At 42.7% G+C, this 26,221-nt stretch overlaps 1 protein-coding gene and 1 pseudogene across 19 annotated transcripts in view; both read right to left on the reverse strand.

Annotated features, from left to right (window-relative positions):
- Positions 1–26,221, reverse strand: part of LIMCH1 (LIM and calponin homology domains 1) — a 329,186-nt gene that overhangs the window by 207,293 nt on the left and 95,672 nt on the right. The gene's annotated exons all lie outside the window — the stretch shown is intronic.
- LOC309863703 (ATP synthase subunit g, mitochondrial pseudogene) lies at positions 4,336–4,818 on the reverse strand (annotated as a pseudogene). The gene has a single exon. The product of its transcript is annotated as an ATP synthase subunit g, mitochondrial pseudogene (transcript).

Genomic DNA, 26,221 nt, shown 5'->3' on the forward strand with positions numbered 1-26,221 from the left:
CACCACACTTCTCGTGATGAGCACACACACCATGAGTAATGTATAAAAATGTCAAATCCATGCTGTACACTTGAAATGAAAATATCATTGCATGTTGATTATACTTTAAAAATGATGAAATGCTCATTACACAGATAGGATAATCACACAGCCTATCCTTTAAGAAGTTAGTATGACTTGGGCAACACAACTATGAAGAAAAGCAAGGAAGTGGTCAAAAGAAAATGAGCACATTTTTTCATGTGTCTGATATCATGAAAAAAAAAAAAAAAACAATGAGCAGATGGGCGCCTGGGTGCCTCAGTTGGCTGAGCTGGTTGAGCGACTGCCTTGGCTCAGGTCATGATCCTGGAGTCCTGGGACTGAGTCCTACATCAGGCTCCCTGCTCAGCAGGAAGTCTGCTTCTCCCTCTGACCTTCTTCCTCTCGTGCTCTCTCTCTCTCTTCATTCTCTCTCTCTTGCAAACAAATAAATAAAATGAAAGAAAGAAAGAAAGAAAGAAAAGAAAAGAAGGGAGGAAGGGCAAGGGAAGGAACGGAAAAGAGCAAGAGGAGAAGGGAAGGAATTCTCCCTGGGAGGGGGCCCAGAAAGGGTTTCCAAGGTGATGAATTCTCCTCCTGAATTTGGATCTACTTCTTCTTCTTTTTTTTTTTTTTTTAAATATTTATTTATTTATTTATTTATTTGACAGAGATCACAAGTAGGCAAAGAGGCAGGCAGAGAGAGAGAGAGGAGGAAACAGGCTCCCTGCGGAGCAGAGAGCCCGATGTGGGACTTGATTCCAGGACCCTGGGATCATGACCTGAGCCAAAAGGCAGAGGCTTAATTCATCGAGCCACCCAGGAGCCCCTGGATCTACTTCTTGACACAGCGATTCCAAAACTGTCCACCTTCAATAATTAACTACGCTCCATGTTTTTTTCATGTGGTTTTCTAGAACCGTGTTATACTTTACAACTTAAAGGATTTTAAAGCGAGGACTAGGAATATATAGGCCAACCTATTGGTTGTGACCCAACCTTATTTTCCTTTTTCTCTTTAGTAACTAACCCACTTTTCTATTTGGTTTTACTCAGAAAAGTTGGGAGTGGGAAGATACCACTTTTCAAAGGTTTTTCATTCAAATGTAACAGAAGGACACCTCCATATAGTAATAGTCCTTAAGTCTACTATTAAAATGGTGACTGAGATCTATACATGTCCTCTGCATAGTATATTTTAAAACAAACACTTGGATATCACACAAAGGAGCCAATGTTCTGTCTGGCTTTGGAAAACAAAAGACATATCGTCTGTGAGTATGCCATGCGAAGAGCTCTAGGCAGACACTTGGTACTGGGAATGGCCAGAGTGCCCCCCTCACCCCCATCTTCTATCAATGGTACTTTTGTTTGAATCACACAGTTGTCTAGCGACACCTACTCAGCATTGGTAGGAGGCCAGAAGTCAAGACAACTGGGTGGCAGCCACAGTTCTGCCAATAACCAACAGCTTCTAGCAACTCACTTCCCTTCTCTAAGATAGCCCTATACAAATCCACAGGATTTCTGAACCCTCCTCCACCTTAGCCGCCCACCTTGAAATTTTGATAATAGTAACAGGATGTTTTATGGAACCATAACGGACTCATTTATGCCTCCGCTGCCTGGGGTGGTAGACACATTGTCATGGTTGATGACGCAGGCTGTGTCCTGGACAAGGGTGCCCAGCTGAGGAGACAAGTTCAGGTTAAGAGCCAGCCTGGGCTCTCTCTTTCAAAGCACAGCAACTTGTTGGCGGGAAGAGTCGTGTCTTCCTAATTCACACAAAGCCACTGTCTGTATCCAAGCTCAGACAGTCCAACCTGAGAGGTCTTTTTGAGTTTACATAAAATTGCTCAAGGTGCTTTCAGATGTAAGTACTATTTTTATCCCTGTTATCCAGATGAAGACACTGAAATGCAGGCCAGTAAGCAATCTGCCTAATTTCATACAGCTGGTAGGGGGCAGAGTCAGGACTCGAAGCTGGGCAGTCTGGCTCCTGACCTGTGTTCCCAACGCAGTATGCTATGTCACCTAAATATGTCCGTGTCCCTGGCATTTTTTCCCCATTATCAGTTGAGTTGTAAAATAAAGCTCTGACTCCCCACTGTCTGTGCCACCTTCTTCTCTCTTCAGTGTGCCTTTTCCTTACACTGCAGAATAAGAAAGTAAACCCCAAATCCAGAAAAATGTCAAAATGCCCGTGCATGTATTATCACTTTGCACAATTCCATAACAGAAAGCTGTGATGTGCTAGATTTTTATCTCCATATGCAAAGAATCATCACAAATATCCAAAAAAATCCAAACTGAAATAATCCTATATACCACTTGACCCCTTATGGAAGGAAAAATAAATACCCATTAATGGGGAATGGAGGGGACGAGAAGGAAGGAAGACAAGACGCCTCATTTAAGACCATTAGGCACTTCTACAACAAAATATTTCCCTGTCTATCTTCCTCTGGTTCTTTAAACTTACAAATAATGTATTAGGCAGGAAATCTGTTCTTTTGGCTGGTTTGTGATGAAGACAGCAGGTGGTAATCCCAGCCCACTAAAATGCCGTTCATCACTGGGCCTCGTGACAGGGCAGTATAATGATTGCCCCAGACTGAGGAAGCAGCTGCCATCTTGACTTCAAGGGGAGTAAGCGTTGCTCAGGCTGTGTATTTAGCTTTCCTTAACTCCTTCTGCACAAATAACCCACACATCAACAGGGAAGCAATCCTGTCTTCAGGGTGATACAAAGAACTATAAGAAAACAGTGTAACACAGGACTCCTGCAGGGTAATTAAAGTAAAAACAAGAAGACGCTTCTTTATAAACCCAAGAAGTGAGAGCTAGATTTGCCAAAAACAAAACCAACAATGGGAACTTCTGCCCCCACATCATCTTGAAAAACAGTAACCAAAACACTAGGGAGAAGAAGAAACGAGAAAAGTTTTAAAAGGTTATAACTCTGCTATTGTTAGAACGAGTGCTATGTTCTAAGAGGTCTTTGATTATATTTTAAAAACCTTTTATAATCAAGATGTCCTCAGAGATGGCCTAGAACCATTAGCGTTCTGCTGAATGTTTAACAATCGGTTTTCATGGGGGGAGGGCAAGAGCCCCGATGTGCAGCACTTGCCAATCTCCATGGTGTAAAAATCCCCACTACTGCCCAGTTCGAGCTCAGTCTGATGTCACTGAACACAGTGAGGGGCAGAGACCCACAATCTTCACTCCTGAGCCACAGAAGCTGGCTCCAAACTCGTAATCTGTATTACATAGACATTATTAGAGGCTAACAGTTAAATAAAATAATTTAAATGTATTACCATTTCTAAATACCCACGATAGTAGAGAATTTATCAAATAATAATTGAAAACAAAGCATATGACTATATAAAAATTTACATGCTTCTAAACTTGCATATACTCCTGTGTGTAAATAACCAGCATCTTATAGAACACACAACTATATGATGATATAAATCTATTATCCGATCAGATACCTGTTTCCAATTTTCTGACTATAGGTAAGCAAAGAAAAAAGCTGCCACTAAATTCTTGAAACTTGGAGCAGTAAAAATAATCCAAAGAACAGGCCTTTTGCAAGCATTTAAAATCAAATATAAGGATTTTACTTTTGTTCTCCTGAAGTAAATGTTTCTGAGTTGTGGAACTGAGGTCAGGTCCTGGGAAGTTTGTACCCTCTCTCGACCTAAATTTGAAGACATATTTCTACCTCTCCTTTTATAAGAGAGCCAAGAATGATAGCTAAGCTAGTCATTGTTCCCAAGCCCATTCTAGCACACAGCAGTAAGAAAGAATTTTTTAAGATTTTATTTATTTATTTGAGAGAGAGAGAGAGAGAGAGAGAGAGGGCATACATGCATAAGCAGGGGGAGCAGCAGAGGGAGAGGGAGAAGCAGGCCTCCTACTGAGCAGAGAGCCTGATCCGAGACTCAATCCCAGAACCCTCCAACTCATGCCCCCAGCCAAAGGCAGACGTCCAACCGACTGAGTCACCCAGGTACCCAGAGCAATAAAATTTTTAACTAAATAAGTATGTGGGCATTTACCAGGTTGAAATAACCCTTTCAGAGGACAAGGGGAAAATGCACCTCGCCTCTGACATAAAGACACAAACTCTTCACACAAGAGCCTCAACCACGCTAAGAGGTACCAAGAAGAATGAGGAAAGCAGACCAGTTGCTATTTCCCTGGTGATTGACACAGAGAGCTGCTGTTTGTAGAAGGAAGGAAGGAGGACTAATGCTGTTGGCAACAATCAACAGCTCTGTTCTTTCTTCTTCTTCTTCTTCCTTTTTCTTTTTTTTTTGACACATTATCTTCTTTTATTCAAGTACCAGTCTGATCACACATGGTCCAAGAACCCTCAAATAATAAGCCACATATAAACAGATGTTAAAGATTGGTCTTCAAACATTATAGCCAATGATGCCACGCTTGCCTATGATCTCGCCGACATAAAACCACATCCACACCTCGGTGGCCACCAAACCATTCAGCAGAGCTTCCTTAACTGTGAGCTGTTTGAAGCTACCAGTTTGAGCACTCTTGACTATTTTTTTCAAGCTCTGAATAGCTGTAGGGATCTCAGCAGGGGTTGGAGGAACCAGCTCAACTCTGGCATAGTGCCAAAATGTAGCCAATCGAGGCTTTGAGTAAGTCACAGCAGTGTTCACCAGCGCCGGGGCCTTCTCCGCCAGGTTACGGATAAACTGGGCCATGGTTCCAAGCTGGAAGGTCCGTCGCCCGGGACGGCCCTTCTTCTTCTTTTTTTAAATTGCTAGAACACCTGCTGCCTCCGTCTCTGTACCCTCATCCATTATTCAACATGCCCGCGGTGATGGAACCGGGATATGCCATTGCACACAATGACAAACCTGATGAAAGACAAAGGAACGGACCCAACATCTCAAAGAACAGACCGCAAATAGCGTACACATTTCCTCTCCCACTCTTGGGACTGGCGGGTCCTTCAGAAATCTATTCACCAGAATGTATTGAGTTGGCATTTTACCGCACTGCATGGAGTCAAAATGCCAAGAGAATACTGGTTCTTCACATCATGTCCTTAGGGGTATTAAGTTATTAGCTCATGGGGATTGGCCTTCACATTTACTCTCTGGGCTACCCGAGAGGAAATACTTAGAGAAGCATTTCCAGGGATCCCACAGAAGCCTCGCTCTACGGGATGGTAAGACATGTGATGTGGAAAAAAGGCTCCATGGTCAACTAAGTTTGGGGAATGCTGTTTTTCAAAGATGTATGGGGGGATTTCTTCAACTTTGAGCTTCTCGGAGCTAGTAACAGGCTAATGTGCGCAGACATTCTCCAGTGGGCGATAACCTAGCCTTTCCCGATCTGTCTGAGCAAGACCTCTTTTTGAGAAAAGTCTCTGGTAGGTGGAAGCATCGGCAACTCTGGCTTTCTACAGAGCTGGCTAACTCCTGGCCTGGGGGACTAAACAGGCCCTCACACAGGCTATTTGGCCTCTATCATACTGCACCCCCTAGTCACATTTTAAAAATTTACATTTTTTAAAAAATTTAAATAAGCCTCCAAATATAAAACCCAGAAGTGCTGATATTTAAATGACAAAGGATTTCTAGTGCTTCTCTTGGGGAAAAAAAAAATGGTGGACTAATGGAGCATGTTGTGCCCACAGACTTGCTTTCCATGTGCAGAATATTTTAAACCATAAAGGAATTTTTAAAAAAATGTACACAGCATCCAGTTCAGGGTGATGTTAAGCAAAGAAAAACGACAAGTGCATTTGTGTATAAATGTCCAGAGAAGTGAAACAAGGCAAGTGAGAAGGAGCTATTAAAGGGGTCTTCTGAAAAGAGGGGATGAGCTCAGATGGGCCAGGGAGAAAGGAGGGATGTATGTCGAGTGAAAGGAAGCTCCAAGAACACAAGCAGGGCTGGAATCAATACGTCATATAAATAGATCACAGACTGCTTCAAAACAGAGATACAGAACACACATGTTTTATTTAAATTTGTAATCTAATTGAGGAACTCAGCAGTCAGGAATTTTAATAATTAAGTAGCTCTGAGCCATGCATAGGGTCAAATCAAGCCATTTGGCCATTAAATCCCATCTCTAAGAGGATAAACACTAGATATTTTTTAGATATATGACTAAGTAATTCCCCAAACAGTTTCCATCAAATGCCAGGTGCAAAAGCATTCACGTCAAAATCCTCTCCAGTTCCACAGACTTGGGAGCGCAGGGCCTCCAAGAACCAGTGAACCCGTTCGAAAATAATTCTGGAACTTCAGAGATCCTATTACTAAGAAGCAGAAATAGATTTTCAAGTGCTCACTTTGAAATATTAAGCACTGTTCCACCCAGATCTTTCCAGCATCCTAGAACATTTATTAAAAACCAGTTCAGGGGCGCCTGGGTGGCTCAGTGGGTTGGGCCGCTGCCTTCGGCTCGGGTCATGATCTCAGAGTCCTGGGATCAAGTTCTGCATTGGGCTCTCTGCTCAGCAGAGAGCCTGCTTCCCTCTCTCTCTCTGCCTGCCTCTCCATCTACTTGTGGTTTCTCTCTGTCAAATAAATAAATAAAATCTTTAAAAAAAAAAAAAAACCAGTTCAAAGTGAGTCAGCTTTTAAAATAAAGCTTCACCTTGCCCAAGGTCACAATGCATAGTAGTTTAACTTCACCACAATGTGATAAGCATAGTCTAAAAAGCAAAACAAAAAAACACAGAAATATTTTCTTATTAAGAAGTTAGATATATGGGGTGCCTAGATGGCTCAGTAGGCTAAGTGTCTGCTTTGGCTCAGATCATGATCGCAAGGTCCTAGTATTGAGTCCCACATCAGGCTCCCCACTCAGGGGGGAGTCTGCTTCTCCCTCTGCCTCTAATTAGATCTAACACATGATAGGAGCTCAAAACATGTTTCTCAGTCTGAATTAAGATCTGTTGCTCTTCTATAATTTACTATGTTTCACATGATGACTCTTTTCAAGATTTCAACTAACAACTCAAAACCCTAACCCCAGACTTGATGAGTCTTCTACCTATATTCTTAAAAGAATGACTTGCTTTAATAAGTATGGCATTCTCAGACACAAAAAAAGATCATTCTCCAAAACCTTGGGAGCTTCCAGAATGTTCTCTAACATTAGCATTTTTTTTTTAACCTTTGAGAATTGCCTCTTTCTTTCAGAGCAAGTCCTTTCAACCTAGGTTCTTGCTCCTGCTTGCCACCCCCCTTCTGATTCCCTCCTCTCCCTCCTCTTTGCATGGCTGACCAAGCTGGGGGATCTTTGGAATACCTGTCGGCTTATGGCTGTCTTGATTTAAATATTTCCGAATGTTTCCTACTGCCTGGAGCTCAAGCCCTAACTCCTTAGACCACTGATCAAAGAATCTGCTCTATGAGTCTACTCCTTGCATAAATTCACCACACACATCCATGCCTCTTTGCATTTGCTCATGCCATTTACAACAACCAGAATGCCTTCTCCCTTTAAAATACTATGTTCAAATCTCCAGATATAATACTCAAAGCACCCACAAGAGCCTGTACCTCTTGGCAAACCAAATTTCTCTCCAACCGCCAAAGCGCTAACTGTCTCTCATACATGAAACAGACAGTGTTTATAATTGAAAGATCTGGGCTTAAATCCTCTGTGGGGAAAGTACATCTATACTATACCTCTTTCCTCACCTCTAAAGTAGGGAAAATGATAGCACTGACCTTAAATAAGGATTAAATGAGATCAAGCATATGAGAGCACAAGAAAATTGTTCATGTAATTTACCCAGAGCTGTCATTAATACTTGTATGTCTTGTCCCTGTATTCCTGAGTAGATTAAGTCATCCAACAATTATTCACAGAGCACATATTCTGGCCTGATATTACTCTAGACTCTGGAGATGTGGTATCTGAATTCATGGCAGTGGGGTCTAGTAAACAAGATAGATAATTAACAATGGAACAGATGATATAAAGTGGTGATAAGAGCTATGACGAAGGATAGAGCAAAGGGATATAAAAAGTGGCAAGGAATGGATGGCTACTTGAGATATTTTATATTAAAAAGGTTTCACCAAAGAAGTAACACATAACCAGAAATGACACATAATCAGAGAGTGAAGGAGGCCATGAACAATGCTGATTGCCACGGGGAAAGCATTCCAGGCAGAGAAATGCTACAAGGCCCACAGGTGGGTGGGAACATGGAGTTGCTGGTGAAGAAAAAAGCACGTGTGGCTGAAATGGAGCCAGTAAGGGTAGCAGGGCAACAAGATGATGGCAGAGAGGCAGCTGACAGCCTTATGGACAATAAGGACCTTGTAACTTATTCTCAGTGCTGTTCAAAGCCACTAAAAAGAGATTTTTGAGCAGAAAAGAGATGTGATTTGATTAACACTTTTTAAAATTACTCTGGCCATTGTATGGAAAATTGATGCAGAGAAACAGATGGACAAGATTGAAACAGGAAGACAATGAGGACACAACTGCATAGGCCGGGTGCGAAAAATGAGAATCTGGACTAGGGTAGTAGCTGAGGGGGTGTTGAGAAGTGGTCAGATCCCAAGCTTATTTTGAAGATAGAAGCTAAAAGGTTTGTTCATGGGCTAACCAAACATGAGATATCAGCAAAGGAGAAGAGTTGAGAATATCTGCACATTTGGACCTTGAACAACAGGATGCATAGTAGAACAAGCTATTCGGATAGGGAAGCTTGGACAGGAGCACCTTTGGAAAGAAAAATCAAGAACGGTATTTTATTTCTATCTGTGTGAAGAGAAGACTGTGTGATATCCAAGTGGAGACACTGGGGAAAGAGTTAGATATAGTGGGGTTCAAAGGTAAGGAGTTAGACCATGAGATAAAATCATCCACAGCATGTGCAAGAGAAGTTGTCCAAGGACTGAGCCCTGGGACCAGCCAATAATTAAAAGTCAGGAAAAAGAGGAGAGTCCAGCAAAGGAGAATAAGAAGTACTAGCCAATGTGTTGGGAGTCCAATCATAAGATAAGGATGGTCTGGAGGCCAAGAGAGGAAAAACGTTTGAAGAGGGAAGGAGTGGTTAATGGTCCAATGGTGCTGAGAGGTTGTGTAAGATGAGAATGGGGCATTATCTGTTAGATTTGGGCAATGAAGGACACAGATGTGACCTTGACATGTAACTTCCATGGAATGGTGAGTAAATGCACATGTTCTGGAACAGATAAAGGAAAAGTACAGTCAACTCTTCGAGTAAGCAGATATGCAGAAGTAGAAAGAGGTGGACATTTACTTAAGAAAGGGCAGGTGCTAAAGGAATGGCCCCGTGGAAAACAGGTCAGCGAAGTAGAAAAGAGAGAGATGACAACTGAGGGAGCAAAGAGTAAGTTTCTGAATATGTGAGGAGATGCAGATCACAAGGGTAAGGTCTGGCTTCAGATGTACAGGGTGAGATCATTCATTGCAACAGAAGGAAGGCACAAGAAATGGGTACAGACCAAGGTAGATGATAAGTTTGACAGTGGGAAGATCAGCTGATCTTTCCAGGTTGCTTTTCAGAAGCCATCAGATGAGGGTAAGAAAAAAGAATAGTATTGGAGGTTGAAGAAAGAAAAATATGGAGCATGAACTGACACCTGAGTGATGAAGAGGGTAAGCTGCCATCTGATGGTCCATTCCTCCCCCATCCCCTTCTCTGACTCTCCCTCAAGGACCTCTGCAGCTTTGCAGCTGTTATCCAACAGCACAAAATCCTGGGACTTGTGCTTAAAGATGAGTCTCATTTCTTTGAGAAACTCTAAACCTCAAAGTCAGAAGAAACTCAAAGCAAGAAAAATCTTTATAAGTTTTCAAAACCAGCAGTGACATTATCTTGAAAAGGGGTGTTAAAACGCAAAGAAAGTTTTTCTGGTCTATGTGAAGCCGGCCATACCTTGGACATGAAAAATGCCCAGGACTGAAAGCATGGCCCTCAGCCCACATTCAGAGTCACCTTCGTCTCTCATTTTGACAAGTGCATGGGAGTCATTGAGGAGTGGGACATTTCAGAGAAACAATACTTCAAAGACCTGAGGAATCTATTACTGAATTAAGGAAGGAGGCAGGTAATAAACCAGCATGGTATGAGTTTTGAGTTGTGACCACACTAATATATTCTGGAGTAATATAAAGGATCCTATTTTCCCTTCAAAAAGAAGTGAGCTCAACAAAGGTGGAAGAGAGTCAGTCGCTCAAACGTGGCTAGCCTCACTTCCATTGTTATGGCGGTTGATCTTTTATATATATATATAAAATTTTAAAGACTTATTTACTTCTTTGAGAGAGACAGAGAGTGAGGGCCAAGGGGAGAGGGAGAGAGAGAACCCCAAGCAATCTCCCTGCTGAACAAGGAGCCCGATGACATAAGGTCAAGCGATCTCATGACCCTAAGATCATGACCTGAGCCAAAATCAAGAGTTGGACACTTAACAGACCACCTAGGCACCCCTCAATTATTGTGGCAGTTTAAACAAACCGATGTCCAACTACCAAAATGTATGACTTACTGAATTTTCACCTCCTGGGGGGTATGTGGTCTACAGCCCAATTGATTGACCCTGCGACAACCTTATGAATATGGTGAAAACTGTCACATTTGAGTATATTTAAGTGGATACACGATGACAAATCCTCATTTGAGTCTCTAGGGAAGAAGGGTTTGAAAATCACTAAGATGAACACCTTGCCTGGGTCTTCTAGGATACTAGGATAGCCTTGCAGCTTCTTAAAAGTAAGAACCTCTCCACAAATGAGCTTCATGCACATTCCCAACAGACAAAAGGCCAGAGTTGGAAATTTGAGCACCTACTCACATACTATGATGACCAAATGAAAGACGGTAAAAGTGTATACAAGTAAACAGGACTCCGAAAGGGAGTTAGGATGTCGTCACCAACTTTGATCTCATCCGAATGAGAGAAAAACAGATACTTGATAACACAGGGCTATAAACCTTGCTCTAAACTCTTGAAAGTAATTTATAATTTCTTAGGTTTCAGAATGGCTACTTAATGTATGTACTGTCTATTATGTAACATCTCCAAGAGGTCTACCTAAGCACCCTGTAATCAAACACAGCATTTTTGTGGTTAAAAAAAAAAAAAAAAAAGTGAATATTCACATTAAATGGAGTAAATAAAAATAATTAATAGCCTGAAGTCATTTCAGATCAGGTCAGAGTTGTGCCACTAAATGAATTATGGAAAGAAGGAAGGAAAGAAGGAAGGGCAGGAAGGGCACAGGAGGGAGGAAGAATAAAAAAAATATATTAAAAACCTAAAATTAAAAAGAAAACTTCTACTTCTCAAAGCTGTTGGGGCTTTGTAACTGTACCCAAATGACTGTGGACCTATACAAATAAAAGCAAACATGCAAACTTTGCTCTGTAAATTTTCTATATTGACCTACCAGACTCCCAAAGAGCCTTCACTTTCACCACGTGAAAAGCCAAAACAAAAATAAAGATTATCACATACCAAAAATCACCAGGCAAGCCCATATCTCTGGGGTATGATTTGTAACACTGAAAGAATGGTGCCCAGCCCATGTTGGTACTTCCGACTCTACTGTGAAGGTCACTGCCAAATATTACTTGACCTCTGGGTTTCAGTGTTACCTGTAAACATGATGTTGATATTGTTTTCTGGTAAAACTGCAAGACGTACAATGCTTGATGACCACTGATCTTTCCAGAACATTCTGAACAGTGTAAGAATAATAAGGACCATATGCCAGGTCCAAATTCCTTGTAGACAGGATCAGAGATATCAAGTTAAAAAGGAATTTAATAGACTTGGAGAGCTACTTACAGACTCCTGTTCATGGCAGCATTATTCACAATAGCCAAAAGATAGAAGCAACCCACGTATCAGTTGACAGATGAATGGATAAACAAAACGTGGTATACACATATAATGGAATATTATTCAGCCTTAAAAGCAAAGGAGATCCTGCCACATGTCATAACATCGAGGAGCACTGAGGACATGATGCCATGGGAAATAAGCCAGTTACAGAAAGACAAATACTGTATGATCCCACTTCTGTGAGGTGCCTAGAGTAGTTGATAGAAAGTGGCTGGTGGTGACTGGGGGCTGGGGGGACACAGTAATCAGGAGTTAATTGAGTTAACTGTTTAATGAGTACAAAGTTTTAGTCTTGCAAGATGAAAAGTGTTCTGGATGGATGGCTGTGACGGTTGCACAATAGGAATGCATTCAATGCTCCCACACGGTCCACTTAAGAGGGTTAAAATGGTAAATTTTATGTTGTTTTTATTTTACCACGAAAGTAGTAATAACAAGAAATTTAATAGTTCAAAAAGGCATGGTGTGAAAAAGTATACTGAACAACCTGAAAGGCGACACAGGGACTCGACAAGGAACAAAAACATCCAAAATGACAAGGAAGGGGATACTGACGAACCAGGAAGCTATGGAGGACACTAGCAGGGATAGAGAACTGAACTCTTATCTCCTTGGGAATTTGCAGGGACCTGCAGCCAGAAAGAAGGCTTTCAAGATGAACAGCATGAGGTTTACCTGTCATTCTCTCCCTAACCTGTCACTAAGCAATGGAATGGTTTTGAAGCCTTGATATTGATCGGAAAATTGGGAGGCCCACAAAGCAGGGCTCACTGAGTAATCGAGAGAGAAGAAAGGGGACCTATTCGCTGCACTTCTCAATCTGATCGCACATGACAATCACCTAGAAATACAACCCTAGCCAGAGACTCTAACTTAATTATTCTGGAGCAGAGCCTGCCCACAGACACTTTTTCTGAAAGCTTCCCAGGTAATTCTATTGCACAGAGAAGGTAGAAAATTACTGAGCTAGAGGAGGGGTATGCAAAGGTTTCCAGACAGGTAAGTCTTTTCACCTTTGGGACCCATACTGTCTTTGTCACAACTACTCAGCTCTACCTTTGTAGTGTGAAAACTGCCATAGACAAACACAAATGAATGGATGTAGTTTCAATAAAGCTTTATTTTAAAAACCATGCAGTGGGCCACAATGGGCTGACCTCTGCTCTTTAGCGAAAGAAGGCTTCAGATTTTCTAAATAGATTAAACACACACACACACACACACACACACAAACCAACTATTTACTTGGGCTTTGGAAGGAAAATTTCAAATGCAGAGAGAAGTAGGGCCCATATACAATGCTAGTCTTCGATTTGAAAACAAAAACGGTGGGGAAAGAAAGAAAAAGGGAGGACAGCATGCTGACCCAGTTCTCCACATGACATGTAGACAGGAATGAAGCAAACTAAGAAGTGGGTAGTAATTTTGTGCTCCTCTTTAAGAGAGAATGGATGGGGCACAAAGGAAATGAGGCACTGGAAGAACAGGAAATATGACCCAGGCTACAGAAGAGGTAGCAGAAAGGCATATTGGTAGGAGGTAATTGTAACTTGAGGCCTGGAGTCCAAAAGTGGAGGGAAGCCGAGACTTCAGAAGGATTGTTTGGCTGAGAACATTCTGGAACGCACTGGCATGCTGGCAGCAGGGACTTGGGAATCACTACCAAAGGCACCACCAGTTCAGAAACCTGTTGAGTTGATTTCCCAGGTAGGAACAAATGTGGGGGCAGGTGGGAACCACCCCAGGAGACTGGCTCAAAGATTTGAACGATCCAAAGAGGAAGCAATGAAGGGCGGCACCAGGGTAACAAAGCCCGGGGACTCCACTGGGGATGAAAACACAGAAATGGGCAGGAGAAAGGCTGAGGGAAATTTCCTTGGAGAATTCCCTCTTCTAATTTTGGAGCAGGCTGCCCAATTCAGCTCTGGCCTGCCAGGAATGGCAGAAGGGAGTCATCCAAAAGAAAAGCTTGGAAATTAGCGATTCTGAATACACAGAACGTGAACAGAAGAGTGGCCAGGTATCCCGGGAAATACAAAAAGGTGAGAGGCACCACACCTGCAGATTTTTAAAGTCTGCAAGTAGATGGCTGTGCGTCTGGTCACTGTGATCGGGATAGATAAACCCGGGAGAGTATTCACTGATTCAGCAAACATTGGTGTACGCACGATGGGAGAGAGGGAGGGAATACCATGATGGCCCACGTGGAGGGGGAGAGGGCGGTCCTTAAGTTACACACACAGAAAGTTACAACTGCTGTCAGTTTCAGAAAGGAGAAACATATGGCTGGAGGGGAGCTTTGGATGAGGAGACCTGATCTGCTCAAGAAAATGGCTCCTGAGCTGAAAGCAGAAGAATGAGTAGGAGGTCCAAGAGGAAAGAGAGAGGGAAGGGTCTTCTAGAAAGAGGAAATGGCACGTGCACAGCCAGGCACAGGGCTGGAACATGGCAAGCATGAGGGGTGGAAAGAAAAATCCCCATCAGGAGCTTAGGGAACGAGGCAAGCAGAGTCCAACACCTGGATGGAGACGTGGATGGAAGTAACACCAGTACAAAATCTCACAGAACCCTTGAAGAAATCTCAGCTGAGCCCAGGAACAAGGGGAAGCCATGGAATGATTTTAAGCCAAGTTAGACAAAAGGCTAACAGGTCAGATTAGTGTTTGAGGAAGATGCCACTGTTAAGAGAAAAGATTGGGAGGAGAGAAACTGGGGAGTAGATACAGAACAACAGTGGAATGCTTCTGTCGCAGACTCCTATCCAGGAACTATGCCACAACTAACCAATAGTGGCTGATTTCTACCACTTCAAAATGCCCTGGATGCTAGACACTTGTCAAGATTGACTGGCAAAGGTATAACCATGAAGCCTCCCTTGTTTTCTCCTGTTCTGTCTGAGCCCTAAAAACAGATAACGTGGTCTCTGTTCTAGGCTATCACTGGTAACATAAATACAGGTTTATCATAAAAAGAAAAAATGACCTCTAAGAAGTCAATGGTGTCTAGATCTTAAACACTTGACACATTGGACTCCCTGCCCAAGTTCTTCAAGGGGCCTTTGAGGTGTTGCAAAAGAACTTCATAGAAAACAACAACAACAACAACAACAACAACAACAACAACATTTCTCAGCTGGTTCATTGTGTGTGTAAGTCCCTCTGAGACCTTCCAGGAGATAAACGATTGTAGTAGCACAGAAGACAATATTCAGTTGGTTCAATATTTGATTCAATATTCAAGATCCTGGATCTCTCTAAGCAGCCCCATCCCAAAAGAATTAAGAGTTATGCCATGCTGGTGCTCAAAATTCCTCTGGCCTTTCACATAATACAGACTACACATGAGAGACCAACATGTGCTATTAAACGTATGCTCACTGACTCCACGTAAAGATGGAATTTCAATATAAACTCTGAAAAAGTAAAAGGTCTATTTTAAATTTCCGGGCAATTACAAGGAAGGCAAAATGTTGCCTTTTGCCAGCTGTATTAGTTTTGGGAGGAAAAAAGCCAAACAGACTTTTCCTCTTTTATGTTTCATATCCAAGCCACAAGCCAGAAAACACTGGTATTTACTCCAATGCTAATAAAAGTAAATTACTTTGTGGTTTTGGGTCACTGGTATAAAACTTGTGCTCTTTTTAGTTTATGTAATGTACAAAAGTTCAAAATTTCAAGATGCATCCAGGACAAACTGATGACTTACTTATGCTTTCCTGTGTGATTCAAAGCGTTTTTTTTTTTCCTTTTTACTTTATGTTTGAATTACTTCTGCTTCTCTACGCCAAATGCTCTCATGATTCTTATGGGATTCTTTTTCTCTCTTCTTCTGCTATCCTTTTACCTTTACGATGGTACAGTTTATTTTTTTTTTTCTTCTTGAGCCATCTCCTGGATTATAATCTACTCAAAGCGGAAGGCAGACCCATGAGCAATTTCCATTACCAATGAGAGCTCTCATCTTAAACTGTAAGTTACCAATAAAGATTTTTTTTTTGTCCCCAGAGAAATGGATTCTAATTAATCCTTTCTGCAGTTGTCTTTTTATTTCCTAAAGAATACAAGTCCACTGGGACCGGAACAAACAACTTGAAAAGAACATTCTAGGACCTAATACACAGATGCCAAGCATACTGCCCCCCACCCAATTCATCAAGTCCCTGCACCAGATGTTGGGGCTGTATACACCCAAAGTTAAGCATGCTTTCAAGTCAGTCTTCCCAACAGCCAGAGGCTCAAGTTGACAGTTCCCTTTATAATTATTTATCATACAAAGAATTGCACAGACCCACAGCGGCAGCCCCCTTGGCAATGCTGGCCAAAATGCTAAATAGGTTGGTCTTCTGCAAGCTGTCCAAAAACATGCTACTGATTTAGACAGTCCTCGGAACAATCAATCATGGTCTAGGCCCCGATGAAGGGCCATGGTCTGCACATGTTCATTTCATTAAGATCTTACTTAGGTCTGAGGTCTTTTCTTCTTTATGTTTTTAAACTAAGGGAATCATTTCCATGCAAAGTAAAGGGACAGGATGTAAAGGGGAAATGCCACTGCGGCTAATGTTCTGCTGATGGCCTTCACAATTCTAAGTCATCAAAAAAAAAAAAAAAAATCCAGATTATGCCCAGGGCCTCCCAGCCCTTAAGAAATTGCCAAGCTTTCACAAACCTAACAGAAATCAGGCACCAGCCCTAAAAGCAACTCCCCTAAGGCCTTTTTTGTTATTTTTGCGCTAAGGTTGTCATAGACATCCTAAGGGAGTGTATCAGTAAGCTAAGACGAGACTTGTGATTTGAAACAGGGATTAGGTATCAGTACAGGGAAATGGGACCGCGGACCCTCAGCTTCTCAAAAAAAAATCTGTAATCTTCTTTCTTTCTTTCTTTCTTTTTTTTTCTTAAGCAAAAGACTGTAAAAATTGTGCAAATCCCAAGATAGCTATACTTCAAGTGAGGCAAAATCTCCTTGGTCATTTTAAGCAGTCAGAGAAAGAAATTCAAACCAACCATCTAGCACTGATTGCTAGACCTCGAGGGAGAGAGACACGGCCCAGCACGTGGATTCTGGAGGGTTGGAAACCCAGTTCAGCCACCGCCCAGCCGTGGGCAAGTTGTACTTACACAGGCTCTGCCTCAGTTTCCTCATTTGTGAGTTAGAGATTTAAAAAACGGCACCTACCTCCTAAATGTTTTGTGCCGATTCTGTGAATTCACAGGTGCTCTGGAAGCACCGGTTTGGGGATGAGGGTCTGGCACATGGTAAGTGCTGTGGAAACGTTCACTGTTCTATTTCCACAAAACCATAAACAGATCACTGCGTCTTGATCATGGAACAAATAGAAAGAAATGAGGAACAAAAGAGCCACTCAGAAATGATTTGTTTGTCTGAAAAGAAAAAAGCAAACAAAACCCAGCAAAATGCCCCATGCGCAGTGCCCGCTACACACCCAGGTCCCGGGGTCGGGGGGTGGGGCACGAGGACAGCAGGAAGTTCATCTGCGCACGCGCATCCTTGCTACCACACCTGTCCCTTTGGTTCCGAGCATCAACCACACAAACTGAAATAAAAGGCTTCTCTAGAAAAGGAAAAGGTGAAGGAACACAGCTTCTCCAACACTCATATCAGCACACAAATGAACCAGGGCTGACAGGCGGAAACTCTTGGGACCAACGCGGGTGGCTCTTCCTGAAGGGGGAGCAGGGTATAAGGAGTAAAGGGCCGGACAAAGCCCGGGCTCCGGGGCCTGGGCACTAGCTGCCCCTGCGGGAGCACTGAGGCCTGCCAGTGACAGCTAGGACTCCGCCGGCAGGCTGAAGTAACAATCATCTGAGTTTTGGAACGCCAGGATCAAGTCACCTTATGTCTGCCCTGTATATTAAAATATTTGATTTCATTAAATACTAGCTCAAAAGGTCTAGGTACAAAACTTATTCACAAAATTTTAGAACAGGCTTGGTCTCCAGACTCCTCCAGAAATGAAAACCTGCCTCTTGGCATCCTTCCTGCTTTCAAGTGGGTCTAGAACCTTCCCCCATCTCTCCCCTACCTCTTTTGTAATTCCCTTTGCAGCCTAGGCTTCGGTCTGTGATGGTCCTCCCCTCAGAACCAGAGTCACCTCTGCTCTCTCACTCCGACTGTCTCCGCGCACCCATTTCCTCTGTCCTCCAACCACCAAATCTCTCAGACTCTCTGGAGGTGGGGTCAGCACCCACATTTTAAATTCTGGTTTAGACTCTGCATTCCTGGAAGTGACAGGGCTGTATCTTTGATACACTAGGCTCAGTGCCTATCACAGTGCGGCACACAGGAAATGCTCACAAATACTTATTTCATGGATGAATCTATGGCAATTTCAACATCTAAGGGGACTTATTTCTTGAGAGAGAGAAGAGTGAGAGCAAGAGGCAGCAGGCAGGGGGTTAGAGTGTAGAGGGAGAGAGAAAATCTCAAGCAGGCTCTACACCCAGCATGGAGCCCAATGCAGGGTTTGATCTCACCACCTTGAGATCACGACCTGAGCTGAAATCAAGTCAGATGCTTAACTGTCTGAGCCACCCAAGTGCCCACGGACTTATTTCTTTGACTCTCTTTTTGGACCCTCCATTCATGTCTGTCTCACCCCCAAGCCTCATCTGCACTCTGCACTGTGCAGTGTTTCCTGAACAAACTCAGGTTAGCTAACAGCGGCATCGGCTTCCCTGATCTCCCTTTATGTCTGACACTACCTCCTGCCTACTCAATTGACTTTTTGTTTCCATCGAGATCTCTAACTGCCCTATTCTCCTAAGCCTGTCATTTCTGTTTTGCTTTTGATGACCTTCTACGCAGCTGGGCTGCATGGCTGACCATTTCAGACCGAGCCACCATCTCTCCATGTGCCAAGGCTTGGACCACATACATGGTCTACTCTGTCTGCAGCTGTACTGTTACACAGGGTCCCAGATCCTTAGTGGGTGGCTCGCTTCCTAAAAGTCCAAGAGTCACTTCCAGGACAACAACTTTCCAATGTCTATTTCTAGCCCGATCCCTAACCAGGTCCAAACATGCAGCTGCCTAGACGGCATCCTGCTATAGCCTGCCAGAGCCTCAAGCCCATCACGGTCCAAAATGAACTTAGTCTTTCTACTTGCAACACAGATTCTCCTCCTGGGTTCCCCCACTGCTTCAAAAAGGACAACCAGTGCATTTGCCATACAAATTTCTGTTTTCTCTTTATTTCCACCATGATTGTGTCATGTCTGTTCATTTTACCTCTTCATGGCTTCTCCATTCAGAATCTGCCTTTCCGTTTGCAGGACCCTACTCCATCCTCATGCCAGCAGATAGAACCAGCACAGTCCAACAGAACTTTCTGCAACGATGGAAATTAAACACTTGAAATGCAGCTAGTGCCACGGAGACACTGAATTTTTCATTTAATTTAAACAGCCACATGTGGTCAGTGGCGATCATACCAGACAGCACAGATAGAACCCAAGTTTCATTCTATCTGGGCCAGTCAACTGTTGGCTCTCACAGCCCTTCCCTACTGCCTCTGCCCTCTCTCTGCTTTATATCAGAGGGGACTTCCAATTCCCAAGCTCTCCTGACTACTGGCTTCCAGATAAACACACACAGTGAGACACTTTGGGAAAGTCTAGGTAGGGCAGGACGAATGGGAACGCCAAGGAGCTGTTCCCTCCCCAGCTTTGCCTCAGGTAGCATCTCTAGTGGCCGCCAGCCCCTCTCTCCACATTCCCAGCTCCCACTGGTGGCCCTCACCTCGGTTCTAGCTCCCTCTGGGCAGCACCATCTCTGAGCTCAAGCAACACTATTTTCTCCCTCTGCCTCTTAGCTCTGGGAGTAATGGTAGCTTCCTGCCATTGCTAATCTCTGGGTTGCTTCACTATCGTATTTTGCCTCTTTGCCCTTAAACTAATTCCCTCCATTGAAACATCTATGATGGTTTTTATTTTCTTCACTAAAGACTAACTAGAGTTTCCTCTTTACTCTAATTCAGCCTGATAATGGCAGCCATGAAGCCAGTCATAATCACCATCTTCGACATCGAAGTAATGGTATGACGGCATGTCAGCAATCATCATTGAGACGATCCCTGCGCATCAACCATTATACTGGGGATTTTATATATCATAGTTCATTGTTTCTTATGAAATCTAGGAGGCTGGTGTTTTTATCCCCATTCTATGACTGAAGATAATGAGGCCCAGAGGGTTAACGTATGCAGGTTAAACAGCATTGAAGAGACTTTCTGCATGCCTCAGAAGTTCCTGGAAGCTCCTTCCACTCCAGCACAGTCAGACGCTGCTGAGCACTCCTCTTGGTCTCAGAAAAGAAGTGTCACTTCCTCTGCCTGGTCTTCACAGGAGACTCTCAGCCATCCGGCTGTCACTCACTCACCTTTCCAGTCCTGGCTTCTCCTTTCTCCTTCCCCGTAGCCCAGCTGTCTCTCTGCTGTTTCCCTCACCTACATGAGCAGGGGCTCCCCACCCCATTCTATCACTCAGGTGCCTCTCAAGACCTACTCAAAATTCCACTTAGTTTCAGCATAACAAATATTTATTAACTACCTCCTGTTTCCAAAGCACAGTCCTCTCACCTTTCCCCCCATTTCCTTAATTTCTCCTTCAGTTATCCATTGTTTGGCTTCCATTCCAGTCATGTTCTTATTGTAATGTCTTTACTAAATAAAGTCCTTGAGAGAAAAGGTGGAGTTTTAAGGGTTTTTTTTTTTTAAATCTTCTCTTCGCCCCGAAGAGTGACTTTTATGAACCCCTCACAGGTGATTTGCATAGATTTGTTGAGTTCATGTATGTAACTCTTCACAGGTGCAGCGTCACGTGCTTTCTTGGGAGAAATGGGAGTCAAAGGCCGATGCTTTGTCCAAAGTTTCTACCTTCCCCACAGTTAGGGACATGGATTCTTGAGCCAAAATGCCTAACTGCCTATGCTTAGCTACTTGGGCCACTGTTTTGGTGTTGTTGTGGTTTTTTTTTCCCCCCCAACAAAGTGAAGATCTATTTGCCTTAGAATACTCCTGAGAGGATAAAGGATCTTTTTATACAAAGTGCTTTCACCAGTGTCTAGAACATACTAGGTGCTCAGTAAATGTTAGTTCTTATTAATATACATCACCTCTCAAACCAGTGGTATGACAGACTTGGTTAAATAAAATGCACATTATTTCCCTTACTTATGGAAGTAAAAATCTCAGATCCATAATCCCTCTCAGGTCTCGTCTGGCCTCCAGAAAACAAATGTCTATACCTAGAATACAAGATCATCAAATATATTATATACAGAAGAATGTCAATAAGACTGAGAGCAAGATAAAACTGACAGTTGAGAAGGTAAGATACTTCACAATTTGTCTAAATGGAGAGCTGTATGCTCAATAAATCCAAGAGATGCATTATATCATGCTTAGGATAAAGAACGCACGTACATCTTTTCTGGATCTAACCAATGCATGAGTTCTGGATTTTTAGGTTTGCTATGCCCAGTTTCCAACTGGAATTTTCCTTTTCGGTGCTCTGGCTCTGATGGCCTCAGTGTGAGTGACAGGAGCTGAGTGGCCTCCCCTTCATATACAGTAACAGAATATCCTCCGTGCCCTGGAAACCCAGCCCCAATATTATGAGGAAGCCTAGGCCACATGGAGAGGCCACTCGTAGGTACTATGGGACAGTTCCAGAGCTAAGGTCTTGGCAGACCTCCAGCATCAACCACAAGACACGTGAGCAAGTAAGCTTCAGGGGATTTCAGCCTCCAGCTTTTGAGTTGACCCAGCTAACATGAAGTGGAGCAGAGTTCTAACCAGACTGTAGGTCTGTGGGTGAAATAAGTTCTGTCATCATTTCCAGCCACTTCATTTTGGGGTACTTTGCTAAGCAGGCATAATAACAAGGACAGATTGTTACATGGCAATAGCTAATTGATAAAGACAGTATCTTCTGCCTGCTTCTGTCTTAGTGCATCTCCCTCGAACTGCAACACTGGTCAAAGAAGACAGTCCCGGGCATATGGTTGTCTTAAATCTAGATCAACCTGATAAGAAAGCTAATTTCCATGAAAATTATTAAAATTATGAAGTATTATAGACCATTTGCTTAATCCATTGCTTAAAGCAAGACAGATTACTTGCTGCACACAGGAAACTTGTGGTTGCTTTTTTGAGCAAGAAAACATCACCCAAAAAAATTGAATAAACATAAGAGAAATAAGAAAATGTATCCAAAAGTGGTAAGGATAGCTAAAGCCTACAAGAACAGAGAATCCAGCTGGAACACTAATTTTTTTCTATTAATAAAATGACAGTATGTGAACCCTAAAATAAAAGTTAGTAATAAGTTGTGTAAGAAATATAAGCCCAGCTGTGTTTCAAAATAATGACTGATGGCGTTCATGCTGTAATCGAGTCTTAAGTTTTACAAACACCAACAGACCAAGTATTCTCATTAACAAAATCACTATTGTAATAAAAGACATTGATCTAGCTGTTTCACTGATATTGTAAGAACCGATACAGATTAAAAAAAAAAAAAAAGCCAATGTCTCAGACACAGGAACTAAAAAAAATTAGAAATATAGGAACATTAAGATATATACTCATTAACTAGGTAAGTGGTTGTACTCGTTATTCTAAAGAAACAAGGCATTTCTAGGATTAGGATTTCTATTGATTAGGTTCGAGTGTGAAGGTACTACCATTGGGTATCTTGTGCAAAACCAGTCTATTCTCAGAACAGGTTAATGGCGCCAAAATGGTCAACAAGATTCTTGCCATTACAGACTGGCCACAGCAGTAACAATTTTGGACTTGAGTAACTCCCCAAATTCAACACTAAATGCATCTGTGGGCTGAGTCAAAGGAACCAAAGGCAGAGGTCCTCATCAGTGTGTTTGCGAGATGGCTGTATGTTTTTTAAGAACCATCTGGGCAGTGTATGAAACCAATCTAGAAGACTAACCTGAAGATCCCAACCACCTGAAAATGGCTGAGTTGAAGCCACACTGTTAGAGGCTGATTTAAAGAAACCAAGAGCACATGCTGCTGACCTTGCACACAGTTGGACTAAAGCAGTGTCCTCCCCCAAATACACAGGCTCGCTTATAAGGTTCAATCCAGGCAGCATCTCTCTCCCTGGGATCCAGCCCCACCCTCTCTGCCCTGTGGACTGGGTCCAACCTCATCACTGCTGGCTCACCCTTCTCCTTAAGGGTCAAGGGGAACACACCCAGATGTGGTCAACCAGAATTTGCTCACAATATTGTTTGATACATTAAACAACAACTCATCCTTTTATCTAAAGCCATACTTTCAAACACTATAATTGATAGCAGCTTCTTGTTTCTTCATCCTTCAGCATAGTCAGAGCCATTGTTTGCTGGAAAATCTGGGAAAACTGTATTCTAGAAAAGAAACTACGCATAAATATTTACAGCAGTCAAACCCACAGAGAAACACAGTACATTTTATGACAGTATCTAGAGTAGTCAGGTCAAGAATTCCAACAAACCAGTCAAAGAAGCATACTGGATTAAATCTGACCACACACACATGTACACACATGTTCATGTGCGTATATACACACACCTGCAAACCCCTAAAAAAATCATTTTCTGTGCTATCAAGGCATTGGACGCAGAACCGAAGATCAGGATTTCAATTTCTCATTTTCTCACCATGGAGCACGGGATTGCCCTTCAAATACACCTAACATGTGTGGAAATAGCCTGATAATCAGATCAGATTCACAAGGGCTCTCCACAAAACAGCCTGCTGTGACTGTTGACGTGCCCGGCATAGCTTATGCCCCGGCTTTATCTTTGAGAAACAGCTGTTCAATGTGTGCTGCCCTAGACACACTGCCTTAAGACACTCTCAGAGGCTGTCTGAATGCTACACATCTCTCCCGGAGCCAACATGGGCAGGGTCCTTGAAATCAGGGGAACAGCTGACCACACCTACTCCCCAAATATGCAGCTGTCTGGCACCCAGATGCACATTCTCTCTCTCTCACTCATCCACCCATTGGACAAAACTCCCATTTCCACTCTCATTCAGCAAACATGTAAGTGCTTTCTGAGAATGCAAGTGGTCGTCTTTAAAGACCTTCTTTACCACCTGATGAAATAGAAATTAAATTTTGGGTTGATTTTATAAAATCGTGATCAAAAAGAATCACTTGGCTGTTGAATTTCTTTCTCCCCTTATTTACCAGGTTGCATCCTAGCTCTTGAAGGGGTTTACACTTCCGTGGTGGGTAAAAGCATTAAACAGGCCTACAACTGCAAAGGGTTGGGGCCCCAGGAGGGAGCATGAAGGCGGTAATGGAGGAGAATGATGGGGGGAAGGGTTGACTTACACAAGGTAAGAGGGCAGGACTGGAGCCCTGTCCTAAGCAGCGGTAACTGAAATTAAGCCATGAAGGCTGGGTAGGGGGTGGCCAGGTTAAGAGTGTATGAGGGGCGGGACAAGGAGAGAAGGGTAGAGAAGAAAGAGAAGGGTGGAGAGGGGAGGAATATTTTTTCCAGAGAAACAGTATGAGTAGAAGCACTGAGGCAAGCAATTCACTCTAAGAAACAAGCTTTATTTAATTCATAAATTGGCAACACGAGAGAGTACTAAAATTCTTAACGTAGAAAAAGGCCATACAATCAATCAATTAGCCTAAATGAAAAAAGAACAAAATATGAACAGGGGCGCCTGGGTGGCTCAGTGGGTTAAGCCGCTGCCTTCGGCTCAGGTCATGATCTCAGGGTCCTGGGATCGAGTCCCGCATCGGGCTCTCTGCTCAGCGGGGAGCCTGCTTCCTCCTCTCTCTCTCTCTCTCTCTCTCTCTCTGCCTGCCTCTCTGCCTACTTGTGATTTCTCTCTGTCAAATAAATAAATAAAATCTTTAAAAAAAAATATGAACAGACGTGTTACTAAAAGAAAAAAATATATATTGCATATAAAGCATACACACACACACACACACACATATACATATATGCTAGCTAATATTTATAAGATGTCCATCTTCACTAATGTTCAAAGTAAATTAAAGCACAGAGATACCATTTTTGCCCTATCCTACTGACAGACAACCAGACTGGTAATGCCAGCATGGGGCAGGTGCAGGGTCAAAAGTCCTCTTGTTTTTGAAGCCCTTCTAGAGCATCAGCCTATGGGTGCCTATCTTTCATTGGCAAGTACACTGAATATCATGAAATAACAAGGGTGTGAATGATTGTCTAGAACATACCAGGCTCTGAAGTATTTGCATAAATATTTACCAAGCACCCAAAACATCCAAGGCACAGGTCCTGCAAGGATAACTAAGACCTCCTCTTACCCTTCAGAACTAGAGAAGTATGCATATAGATCGAAGACATGGCAGGCTACGGTAAACATGAAAATGGTGCAAATAAAGTGTTTCGTGTTTGTCCCTGAATAAGCAAGAGCCATCTGATTTTAAGTGATCAGCGAAGGCTTTGTGGAAGAAACAGCACCTGAAATCGTCCTTGCCATCCAGAAGAAGGATGAAGAAGCTAGATTTAGCTAACTCCCAGAGGTGGAATGGTGAACACGCAGTCGGTGTCCCTGCCTCTTAGAGTCTACAGTTTGGCAAGGACATTAATTGAGTGTGATGAGAAGACAGATGTTCAGGGAGCTCAAAGAACATCATTAAGGCGAGTATCAAAAAATACAACAAAACCCAGTGTTAGTGAGGATGCAGGGAACTGGAACTCAAATACACTCCTGGTGGGAGAGTCAGGAGGCATAACTGCTTTGAGGATAAATTAACTGATCAAACAAAGAAAGGCTGAAGATACACAGATCATATGACTCAACCGTTACACAAATACACCTACGGAACTCTTGCACATGGGCACGCAAAAAACAGTGCAATCAATCAGTCAGGGTGTGCTACAGTGAAAAGCTGAAACACCTTAAGAGTTTATTGACAAATGGCACGAATAAGCCATGTTATCTCCATGCAGTAAAACTCAGTAGCAAAAATTATAAATTAGAATTACATGGATAAATTTCAAAGACAAAGTAAGTTACAGAATGATATGATCAGAGTCTTACTATTTCTATAAACATGCAAAATAATATTATACAGCGTTTGGGGGTACACATGTATTTCATACAAATATAAAAACATGCATAGAGATGATAAAAACCAAAATCAGATTAGTGATTGCCTCTAAGTGTGGAACGAGAATGGAACTGGGGAAGGGTATAGAGTCGGCTTCATATACATGTACTTTCTTCCCTGGATAGCCTAGAAGCTCTTGAAGCCAAGACAACA

Source organism: Mustela nivalis, assembly GCF_964662115.1.
Source record: "Mustela nivalis genome assembly, chromosome: 4".
NCBI classification, from domain to species: domain Eukaryota; kingdom Metazoa; phylum Chordata; class Mammalia; order Carnivora; family Mustelidae; genus Mustela; species Mustela nivalis.